The sequence below is a fragment of the Bombus huntii genome, chromosome 12 (genome assembly GCF_024542735.1).
Source record: "Bombus huntii isolate Logan2020A chromosome 12, iyBomHunt1.1, whole genome shotgun sequence".
Taxonomy (NCBI): domain Eukaryota; kingdom Metazoa; phylum Arthropoda; class Insecta; order Hymenoptera; family Apidae; genus Bombus; species Bombus huntii.
In genome coordinates, this window is record NC_066249.1 from 12136347 (window position 1) to 12148379 (window position 12033).

Sequence of the window (12033 nt, forward strand, 5' to 3'; positions counted from 1 at the left end):
TAAGATAACAGAGGTGGTCCAATGAGTTTAACACTGAATTAACAGGGTCAACATAAACTTGTATATTTGACAATATTTAAAAATAATATAATGAACACGCCACAAATTATGTACCGATGATACAATTGGTTTGTTACAATAATTCGACCCGACTTTATGATACCTCTTGATGTATTCGTTAGACTAAGCGACTTTAATTTTAATCGTCTGAACTTCTCGATGCATTTCGTTAGAATCCTCAAATGATACTGTTGCCCTTCGATCTTTTTCTTTGTCTTCTCTCGGAGACGACCTCCACTACGCTCGGGTCACGCCACCGTTTGCACCTATGATCACGTATGCCACCTTCTTTGTGTATATGAAGTAACGGACCGAAGGCGAATCGATGTTTCTAGAATTCGCCGCTTGATGAACTATGCACTTGCCGCTGCATTGTATATTTTTCGTCGGTCAGATAAGACGATTTGTCTGCGACACTGTATACCACGAGTGACGGTTAAGAATACGGCCTATGGTAAGACTCGTGGCGTAACAGTACTGTTCATTTAATTCACCATTAAGTATTCTTCCCATTTTCTGGAAATACTCACGTGAGGCAGTTCTTCGTGCTATCTTCTTCATTGGCTACATTTATTATAATAATAAGCTATATATTTCGACCACTCGCGGAGAGACGCGATCGCGAGGAAGCGCGTCAACGGGAGTCGTAAATTCCCGTTACGACTAGATAATCGACGCCACGAAACTGATCGATCACCTGATTTCTGTTACGATAATAGGGGTGGTTCGACGAGTATAACACTGAGTTTAACAGGTTATAATATTATATATTTCCAACAACTTTATATAGAAGCTAGTTACGCTGGCGCGTAAATATAAGTTAAGTAGGTGAATAATTGACGGATAAAAACACGGTAAAGAGATGTTGACTGTTCTAAGGTTGCAGAATCAGTAAAGTTCAGTGACGATGCTGTGGCAGAGGAAAGCTAGGGATGCGTGTGTCTAGCGCACGGGACCATCGCATTTGTTGATGACAATTTTGGCTAGGAAAGTGAGGACAATAGACATTGCTTTTGATTGGATAATAAGAAGGTTGGTGGACTAGAAAGGGTCTTAGCCGCCCCCGAGAAAAAGTTGCTAGCGGAAGATACCGAACGTGAGAAAAACCAACTTTCCCGTATCTTTCCGTAGTAGACAATAAATACAAGGAACACTCGAAATAAAAGATACTTGTTTGGTCTTAAGGACCTTAACTATGAAAATGCCAAGATTTATGGTAGGTCCTGAAGGCCATTGAAGGTACGCAGTAAGGATGTGTAGCCTGGTTTGTGGACAGACACTGGGCGTAACGCTATATTTGAATTAATTTCTGTTTCGTAAAACGTAGTGAACCTAGATGTGAATTTTATAAGGCATTTGATTTCGGTAGAACAAGTCAATTCTTCGAAAATCACCTGTCTGCTTAATTAATGATTGATTACGTTCAACCGCAAGGCGTAGTCGTTTATGTCGCCCATTATCAAATTTCGAAACAAATTTTTCTATAAACAATGAATTGCTTGGCTTAAAACATAGAAAAAAATATTTGCAAAGCGACAGTTTCCAAAACAGGTTCGCAAATGATAATACTTCAACATTTGTTTCTTCAAAACGGGAAAACAATTTGCAGGAACATTATCGCGTACCTAAAATTGAATCGCCTCTGCTCGAATCGAAATGGAATCGATTAGCGTAGCGAACAAGAAAAAACGAGGGTATCTCGCAAGGATGCCCGTTCGATTTTACAGGCAATATCGAGTTTACAACGTGTCGGGCGAATATAGTTGGAGCTTGGAACACGGCAATCTCTCGTGTTCGCGGCGCATAATGGATTCCGTTTCGAGATTTCCACGGCGTTAACTAGCGCAGCGAGGAGAAGTTGCTCGAGTTTCGGTTAAAGTGGTTCGCGTAAACCGAATTTTCCGTGGCACGACTGAGCGAAATTTCGATGGTAGACGAATTCAGTTGCTTACCAACAAGGGAGAGAGGGATAGATAGATAGATAAATAGATAAATAGGTAGACCGATAGATAGATAGATAGATAGACAGGTAGATAGATAGATAAATAGATAAATAGATGGATCGATAGATAGATAGATAGATAGAGATAGTGAGAGAGAGAGAGAGAGAGAGAGAGAGATCAAATGCGTCCGAGGAATTTTGCGCCGACCAGATTTACGTGAACTGACGAAGGAACCAAGTTTTCATCGCTGCAGATACAATTACTAACGTCTTGTGAATTCGCTTGAGCAATAATACGACCGATCTCGAATCGTGGCAAGATTTGCATATTGCTACGCGTTGATATTAGTGTTCCGTATGAAACACTGAGAACGCTCTTGTAGACTGTAATGGTCGAAACGTTCCTTCAGGTTTTATGCAACGGGGATTCGTAAAGATATCAACAAGGTTTCGTCGAGTTTAAATATTTCCTTGTAAGTATCATGTAAGGAGAGAGATTTGAGATTCTTGAATTATTAGTTCTCTTCTACTTGTTAAGCGAGAACGTATTTTGTTGCACGCGGATAAGAATTTGAGATTTACCTGATATTTAGAATTATACGATTGTTATTCTCGATTTGGAAATATTTAAGTAAAAATGAAAATGAACGATAATTTAAGTGAAAAATATTGCTGTCGCATTTTTCTCGTTTTTGGATTACAGATCAGAAAATTGTTGTAATTGGCGCGCTTATACCTAATTCTGTCAACGATCCAGCGGTGCACGTACGTGTAAACAATTTCAATTCCCGTGTAATTAGTTTTCCGATGCGCGGATCTCCCGAACCGGCATTTCCACCGGCATTATCTCCATTCTACGTGGCTGATTAGCAAAAACTTCGCCGGCAACCGTTCCGTGAAAATGATTGTCGGACCAAGCGCAATCGAGATACCATCCACAATGTTTATGGGGAAACTATTAAATTGTCTTGATCTAAATTTCTGCCCCAGTCTGAAAATGTTCTCTTCGCTAGGACAATTCGTGTAAATTGTTCACATAGAATCTATGGACAGTATATCTAGAATGGTCAAAATCGTATAGCTATATATTCAATAATACACTCTTAATTTTCATAAGTTGCATGAAATTTCAGCGAATTACATAAATTTCTTTTCTGATAACAGAATAAGCTCATGCAGTCAATATTTTCATATGTTCCATGAAATAATTATCCATTAGAGCGAAAAAAGCGAAAAAATTAAAAATACGCTTTCTCGATAATCGCAATCATTATACCGCGGATTTTTATATATTTCTAGAAAGCGTGAGCATACAAGAGCACACAGAATGCTCATAATATGTAAAAATATGCAAAAAATATTCAACCTACAGTGCTCTTAATAATATTCAATAGATAAAACAATCGTTTACCTGATTTGCATTTTTTCAATTATATTCGCAAAAATATGAATTTCCATAAATATCAACAGTTTACTGACCATTCTCACGCAACAAAATGGGAACCAAGGGGGAAAATGTTTCATAGGCTGTGTTTCACCGTGAATCACTATAATTCCATGGGAGCTGTACAAAATCGATCACTGTGCCAAAAGTTGGCCGTTCAGTCACGATAACTATTACATTAGGGCGCCGCTATCACAACCACGTCTATGGTCATGCATATTTGCTAGTCCAAAGTTCAAAGTTGTTCGGTACACGTTGCGCCTTGGTATCCGTAGCCGATGTTGGCAACTTCGTTCGCGCTGTCCCTTCGCTACTTGGTTCGGTAGTGTCCGTTACCACCCTCTAGCTGATTAGCTAATCGCGAATTCCACTTAGTTAGAAAGCTGCCAGCCCATTTCAGTTAACGTCCCGAGGTACATATATATTTACGTAACAAGAGTCACATCGATCGCATGCAACGTTGTTCGTTAACGTGGCTCCTTGAAATTCGAGTAGCTTTATAAATTACCAGTTTTCGTTACAGCGAACGCCACTCCAAAGTGGATATTGCGCTTGCACACTCGCTCGTGTGTCCACTCGTATCCTTTCGAAACTCTCTCTTCATGTAACGTTTATTCAGAGAAAGTTGACTGTCGACATCGTCGATTTTAGCGGTCCCGTTTGTCGGGCAAAATTGCGCTTGCTGCCCAATTTCGAGGAATTTGTGTCCTATCGATTTAAAGCTTCTCTCAACGATCGAACCTATGGTATTTTGGATTGCCAACTTTGCAATTTCGTGTAACTCCTGTTTTGAAGTTTTAAGCTGGTCGAGTTTCCTTGTTAGCGACGAGCAATTAGTCTTTGATGTACCTCACTTCTTATTTTTATCCTACCTTGCTAATTAAATATCTTAATGTTGGAACAGCAAACTTTCATTCGTTTACTTCAGCGATATCAATATTTTACTCACATTCGATACATTTAAGAACATTCAAGTGTGCTTAAAAATATACTACTCAAACTTAATAATCAAAGAGATTTACGAACGATTCGAATCAAAGACGCCAGCAGGAATCGAAAGACCGAAACTCAATCTTCTCCCCTTTTTACGACAAGTCAAAACGACGTCGAACGTTCTCGCCAATTTAATCAGAATTCTACCCGGAGACAACGAAAGTTCAAAGGCGGAAAGAGCATTCCACGAGTACTCGAATGACAACGAAGAGGACGAGCTCGTAAAACTGCGACAAAACAGCCGATTCGACAGTCCTATGTGTCCCTTCCTCTTTCCTCTTGCACATCCGTGGATAAGGTGTGTTTAATGAGTGAATAAAATTCCAGGAAAGTTTGTTCGCTTAAATTGCGCGCTTCTTACGCGATCATATCCTCGTCTGATCGTTATTTCGAATTTTATCGAGCCGCCACCGCGGTCCGCTTGAAATTCAAATTAAATTAACCCAGGTCGAGGGAAAGACCGCGGACGGGTGCACACGTTCCTGGAAAAATGGCCAAATATAAAATTCACCTCGCGTTCACCTTCGATCGATCGAACCGCCTCGGCTCGCCAACAGTTCGACCAGTCGTCGCTTTTTTGACGATTCGACGATTTTTATTTTCGTGCTCAGCAAACGCGTGATGGGCAATTACAATTTTCTAGCAAAATTATATTATCATTAGCAGTCTGCGGATTTTTATGCAAACTCATATTTTTACGAATACCTTTTATAAATTTTCACAAAACTAAGACGTAACTAGAAAATTATTTCAGTATTGTTTCGAATATTCGGCAACACTTTACAATTTGATCAGTATCTTTAATTTTCTTCGAAATTCAAGGCTATTTAAAAGCTGTTTAAGAAGGTAAAATATCATGCAGGACGAAAAGTGTCGCAAACTACTCTAAGTATAATTAATTTTATATTAAAGCTGAATCTACGACTGAGAATTTTGTATCTTATTTGTTTGTTTAGAATTTTTTATTTGGAAATTCGTTTGGTGTGTAAGCAAGTGCCAGTATCGAAAACTTGAAAAGGCAAAGTATCATTTAAAAAACTGTCGCAAACAATAATAAGTGTCTTTTATTTTATACTAAAACTAGACCTAAACTCAACTTAGAGTTGTGATACAGAAATTGGAATACTATCGAGTAGGAGCAACGAACAAGATTCCGAGAGCGACCGAGATCACTACTAAGTTCCATTCTTGTTTATTTATTCTTTATCCATCACTTTTTGTTATTTCAATTTATTGTTAATAAATGTCTTTTTTAACTGGTTAGTTTCTGTCACTTAATTTGAGTTTACGATTATATAGTTTGTCTCAGGTTAGTCTTATGTTTAGTTTCAACGTAAAATTAATTAATATAAAATAAAATTAAAATTACAAGCATCTACAAATTTTGGAAGGTATAGAAAAATTAGTAAATTTAGAAGGTATATATTACCTTCTATATTACCTTCTGAATTTATTAATTTTCCATGTGTTAAAGTCTGAAGGAAATCGAAGATACCGAGCAAATTGTAAAAACTACATATTACCGAATATTTCATACGATCTTACATATTATGTTCTTTTTGTTCATATTCGGACTCTTTAATTCTTCATAAATACGTAAAAATCCATATTCTAGTCATTAGTAAGTTGCGGCACGTTGTTCGAAGCTGTTTTGCGATTATTGTTCGATTCGTATTTTCCACCTGCTGTACGATTTATATCTACTTGATAAACTAGATGGCGTCGTTAGTGAGATGGCAGGTCGAACAAACGGGCAAGTGACTATTCGAGGGTCGCGCCGCTTCAAATTTAAGTTTCAGAGGAAAGAGAGCGTGGCTGGAAGCCGGAGAACCCACGGGAATCACTGACTGCGCTGGTGCATGCACACGATGACTCGCTGCATTAACCACGACGGGACTTTGTCTGTTCGGGGCCGCGTGACGCCGCTTTCTAAATCAAACTTTCATCCGCGAGGGGAGACATCAAAGATTTTCACTCGGCTAGTGACGTGCACCCGTCAGTTAGTCGACTCCCCGGGCAAAAGGGGAATGGTTCTTTGCTAATTTGACCGACAAGGACGAAGATGGCCCCTAATGGGCGTCCTGTGTACGAACTCTCGCCACGAGGGTGATTATGGAGCACCCTAGAAACCGTCGAAACGAGCCAACTTGTTTCAGCTGTTTCGGATGGATAGCTGAGATGCGGGCATTGGTTAGCTTAGAGATTCTTGCTGCGGTGGTTTGAAAAACCTCCGGACTGGCTCTTTCGGAGTCGCCACTAATATAAATTTGTGTAAAGTACAGGCTGGACTAAATATATAATTTTCATCATCGATAACTTTTAAACAAAATTAAAAACAACAATCATTTTAATACAAGTCATTTATTAATATCTGGAAATTACGGATAATTAGAGCTGTCTGGCACCAGGCGCTGTACGAAGTCTGGTCGAGGAACATCTCGTCCAAGTCGTCGAACACTACCTCAAATATGTTTCGTGATCTTCCTTGCCGATACAGTTGCATGTTTGATGACGTTGGCCAACCAGCAGCTTTTAATCGCGTGAGAACTTGCCGCGGACAAGGCTTGGCAGCGCGAAGAGCAGAAAGTCCACACTCGCCACTCGACCGAATTAAGGGTAACCACGTTAAGCGATTCAGAGGTCGACGATGTTTAACGCGAGCACTAGGTCCATTTCGATTACCGTTCGTCGCTTCTTCGCGGATTTGCTAAGGCTCGTGTAATTAGTTGCTTGACATTGTTGTTTCCACAGAGGCTGGCGATTGCGAGTCTGGATTTCGGATGATTCTAACGCGTACAATTATTCAGCCGTGTAAGGAGTTTGTCGAACAGCGTCCCGTGTTTTGTATGCAGCCTCGGGATCGAAGTACGCGAGAACCACGCTGACAATGCGAATACCTCTTTCTCCGAGTTTAATTAAATTTTCTGGGCATCCGTCTTTTCGTATTTCGCCGAGAGGAGCGAGAAATTGATTTTAGAAAATGTATTATTCGAATGGCACGGTGAAAACTCGATAACTTTGACACAAAGTTTCCTACTCTCGAAGATACATTTCCGCGTTACCATTTTATCAAACAATTTTATTCTTTATTAAATTTCCGTTCTTCTTTACTTTACTTCTTTTCTTACTTATTTACTTTATCATTATATCAATAGATATGTAAATTATTGTACCTTTTAAACACGTTTTATTATCATATAAGACTAGCGTAAAAGGAAGTGGTGAATGTAAAGGGATTGAGAAAGACTGCTACAAGATTGGACATTTGACACCGATAACGATAAAAACGAAGTCTTCGTCCGATGAGAATTAATTATTAACGAAGAATCGAACTTCATAAAAAAAATGATTAGCGAAGCTCAAAAAGAAAAATCGTGGATGAAAAATCTTTTAAACGTTCGCACAGTTATCGATCGCGAGTATATGGAAATGAAATGGACGGGAAACAAAATTATCTGTTCGCAAATTCGGTGGACGTACTTTTTTAATTAACAGCCGGGATACGGGATAATTGAGAAGTTTATCGGGGAAAGCGTGTGCTCGTTAATTGATCATGTTCCATTGCGTGGTCGATTATCTGGTCGAAGCGGCTTGTGAAGTATTCACGATACTTTTGTCCGTTGCGCGGTTGCCTGCGAAATTATTTACACCGACAACGAGGTACAATGAGCCAGATGTAAAACAATAGTTCGTGGTTCGTCCGAAAGATTCGCAAATGCGAGCACGGCTTCGCTTTACGGGGGCAAATAAAATTGGATGTTTCGCTTTTTATTTTCCTTCCTTTTATTCTTTTTTAGATATTTTGAACGAGATTAAATTATATCATCGACTTGGCATACGCAGCAATTTCCTTTTTCTTTGCTCTTTAGATTTCTCGCGCTCAATAAATCGTACAAAACTAACCGAACGTAATTTCGAGTGTTTATCAACGAATCGCAGATGTATTCAATTGCAATATTCTTCTGTCCATTGATAAAGATGTAAATTTACATGTGGCCTTGAATTGGTCTACAAAATGGTTTTCAAGTTGCCTTAAGATAACTTGAAATGATTTCAATTAAGCTACAAATGATGCAAAACAAAACTTGCAATGACCTTTGAATGATTTGAGAAATCACCTTTAAATAATTCAAATATGACCTTCAAGTGATATGGAAATATCCTTCCAAAAATCTTAGAATGACATTCAAGTTGCCATGATCTGCAAGTAACTCTCCAAACTCTCCTATTCTGGATTTCATCGTTCAAATATAAACCAATCTTAATTTGAAACAAATTTTTGGTTTCAGCTTTTTCTCTTTGCGTTGGACAATATTAAACAGAGAAAATTTTAGTGTATTTCCCACAGCTTGTTGTCTAAACAAGATTTTTTTTCTCAAATGGACGCAAGCAACACGAAGATGCGACTAGATACGGCGCAAAAAAGCTAAAGCATGCAGTCCGGTAACTGTCCTAACGTAAAGAGGTAATAATTCTTGTTTTTACTGACCTCCGCTAGAGAACGTTACGTAAACATAATTTAAACATCCCTCGGAAGCAGATAAATCAATAGATCAACGAGTTTTTACCCGAGAAAGTTTTTCTCAACTCGTTCTCCTTTAATTCGCGAAATAACAGCTTCCTTATTTCACATGGCACCTGCTACTTGCTTTTCGCATGGAATGAACATGGTGCTACGAATTAGAAAATATTCTTAAAAATCTATATGTATTCTTATAAATATTCTTAGAATGATAGTTTTAAATCTGAATGATATGTTCCGGTTAGTTAATTCTGCAGTTGCGAATTTCAAGTATTTTCAAGCGATTTTTATTCACAGTATTTGCGGAACATATTTGGTACTTCGTCGCTCTTTTTTATCCTGCGTTCTTTTTTCATCGTAAAACAGATGCTATTTTTCGAACACTGTACTTTACACTAGATAACATAATCGAAAAGCCAACAAGCACCGATAACGTCGCGTTTAATATGTAACATCATGGCCACTCAACCTCGAAAGCGGGCACATATCCAACAATTAACCGCGACCAGCGTAGCTTAACTCTGACGATCGGTCGACAACCAATCTCCAACCAACTAACGCTTCAACGTCAGCGCCTCTATATTTCCACTATTTCAACGAAATGTTCAGAATTACTGTTTTACGCGCTTACGTTGCACGGATCAAATAAAATTGCAATTTTCATTTTTCTCAGCTGTGATTGGGTCAAGTTATACAGAAAGCTACCACGGTCCTCAATGATCTGAAATTGAGTGAACTTAGTTTGAGAATCTCAACTTAGAAAGAGAAATGTAGTTTTATCTCTATTTGGTATATTTTATCTCTTGTCGTTGTTTTACGATACTTTTCGTTGGCTTATTTAATAGCGAGCAGTATAACTAATATGTGGCTTGGGATGTTTTCTGCAAAGTAATTATAAGTTTAAGATGGAACTTCGCCTTGGTAGTTTTAATAATTGCATAATCTAAGAGTTCTATAGATCGACCATTTTTTGCAAAATAAAGAGCACGTAATTATGGGATCCGTGCTGTGTGTAACTATTAATATTTCGTTATTTTGAGGGTTGGCAGGTGTTTGCATAATTTGGCCCAATTTTTATTGTATTACCGCACAAGTAGTTCAGTTCTTCGTGATTTTTAAATAGATTTATTATGATTTATGATTTATTAAAATTATATGCTTACTATATGACCAATAAATAGAACACTAGATTATATAACGTTGCTACGACTAAATGATCAATTTATGATCGGTTATTCAATTCTACTTTTGCGATGATTAAACAAATTCTTCTCAATCTTCATCAATTGAATTTCCACTGTCATTTCCTTTCCAGAAAGACATAAGATGCATGAACGATTCCTGATAGTTACTACTCAATTATCTAGTTGAGCGCTGATCAATGAAAACATAGTTGAATTCTTCAACGATGACTCTATAAATAAAACGAAATTTAAAAGATAACAAAGCATTGAAACTATTTACATATTCCGACTTAGAACTATATTTGTTCCGAATGTCCGTCCAATCCTTTTCAACGTTCCACCGTGACGTTCTAAATTCTACAATCTTGTCGAATGAAACGGATGTTCAATAAACCCGAACCGTTTGCATTTCTGCCTTATGCAGCAATTTTCCAATCAAACTGCGGTCTCGAATCTTTCCTCGTAAACCTCATCGGTATTCCCTTGTCCTGAAAACTTTGCCCCTTTCTTCTTATCGCGTTCTAAAACGCAACCTATTCTCATTGTTTGCAAGATTTCTCTTATTGCACGGTTTACGGTGCATCTTAAACCGAATCATGACTCCTTTCATCCGGTATGTTGCTCGCCCGTTTATCCGGAAATCGTGCTGGATTCGGATGGAAACTGGTAACCGTTAGCCGGATGTCAACTGCATTTTTTATGGGATTCTGCGTCCCCGGCGTCTTATCGAGCGACGACGAGCGAACGTTCCACGGGGGACGCGCAACCGCATCGCGATCTCCACTTTGTTCCAGAGATTCTCCGCTCAGATTCCTTCTTCAAACTTAAGAAACGTTTTCTTGCGTCGGAAATATATTTGACGTGTAATTAACATGTTTGTAGGAGGCGTTATGCTATGCGAAGGAATTACAAGGATGTCTGCCAGTGGAATTTCATCGAATTTCTTTTTAGAAGTGGCTTGAAAGACCAGCACGGTAATGACGAATCGTACAGAAATTACATTATATTTTATTTCAAATGGCTCGCATTTTTCAAGCGAAACTTAATATGATAAAAGGGTTTCAAGGAAGGTTTGGAGGTTGCTAGTGAAGTCGACAGTGGGTAACTTAGTCGCGTCTCAAACACTAGGATAGTAGAGACCATATCTAAAGTCATGTATACGGTGTTCCCTAGTTATGAAACGATGGGAAATAAAGGAAAATTTCATGAGGTGAAATTCGATAGCTTCGTATCATGCAAGATCTATAATACTATATTCATTCGCTTCAAAACTGAAGAGATTTTGAACATTTTACGGTTGCTGCTACTTTTTTGAGTTTATCCTAAACGATGCATTTTATTATCTGTTTGTTACAAAAGAATATGTTAAGGTCGTCTTAAACAGAGCTTTAAATAAATTTCTCTCTTAAATAGATCCATTTGATTTGTTTATATATTATCGATACGTTTTATTATTTCCTTTTCGTTTTATTATTACAAAAAATTGTATTAATTGGTCCTGTTTGAAGAATCGTCTGACGACAATTATAAGTGGTCCGCTATAATGTAAACGTTCGATACATCCTCGCTAACCATCGATCCCTTCAACCGCATCACCCACAATGTCAAACAAAGTTCACTCGTTGACAGCTCATCATCCAGCATAGCAACGACGCACAATATCGTTTGAACTCACCAACGAGAGACATCGAAAAAGGGTCGGCGCTGGGTAGATGGAGCATTGTATCATCAGCACGAGTCCTGTCGTCGGTTTTGCTTGTTCGCCCCTCGCGGTGATAAAAAGTGGAGAAAAAGAAGCGACGAATGGGGAAGGCTGGAGCCGAAAATGCCCGCCAGCCACTCCGCTTCTATCTCTTTTTCGCCTGTTCGCCCGCGCCAGGGGGAGAAA

General features: G+C 38.6%; 1 protein-coding gene across 1 annotated transcript in view; it reads right to left on the reverse strand.

Annotated features, from left to right (window-relative positions):
* The window catches only part of LOC126871900 (neural cell adhesion molecule 1), a 297362-nt gene that overhangs the window by 171565 nt on the left and 113764 nt on the right, over nt 1-12033 (reverse strand). The gene's annotated exons all lie outside the window — the stretch shown is intronic.